The sequence below is a fragment of the Belonocnema kinseyi genome, chromosome 3 (assembly GCF_010883055.1).
Source record: "Belonocnema kinseyi isolate 2016_QV_RU_SX_M_011 chromosome 3, B_treatae_v1, whole genome shotgun sequence".
Lineage (NCBI taxonomy): Eukaryota > Metazoa > Arthropoda > Insecta > Hymenoptera > Cynipidae > Belonocnema > Belonocnema kinseyi.
In genome coordinates, this window is record NC_046659.1 from 89434665 (window position 1) to 89435138 (window position 474).

Below are 474 nucleotides of genomic sequence, written 5' to 3' on the forward strand. Positions count from 1 at the left end.
GCGAGGGCGCATACTTTGAATAAAATATTTTTTATCATTCTCTTGAAATAAATGTGTTTTTTTCTTGAAAAAATACCGGTTTCATATGTATACACCTGGTAGCTAACCAGAGGTTGAAAATGCTTGGTAGAACGCATCTCTGGTTAACGCTTATTTAATCATTAATTAAAAAATAATCATGATTAGTGAATCATGGATTTAATGAGAGTTAGTGAAATTGGCCCTTAGTCCTTTGCATTGTTTATGTTTTTTAAATTATTTTACTCGAAAGTTTTTTTAATTATTTTAAACACTCCTTAATGCTTTGAAAGTTTTTGTTTCCCGATGCTTTTTTGTTTTTTTTCTCGCTTTGCTCGGTCAGCAATCTTCACACTCGTTAAATCGTTCCTCTTTCTACTAGCACACACTGTAAAAAAATCTATTGAATTTTACATCTCTGGTGTATGTAAATAAAAGGACCCTCGTGTATCGGAG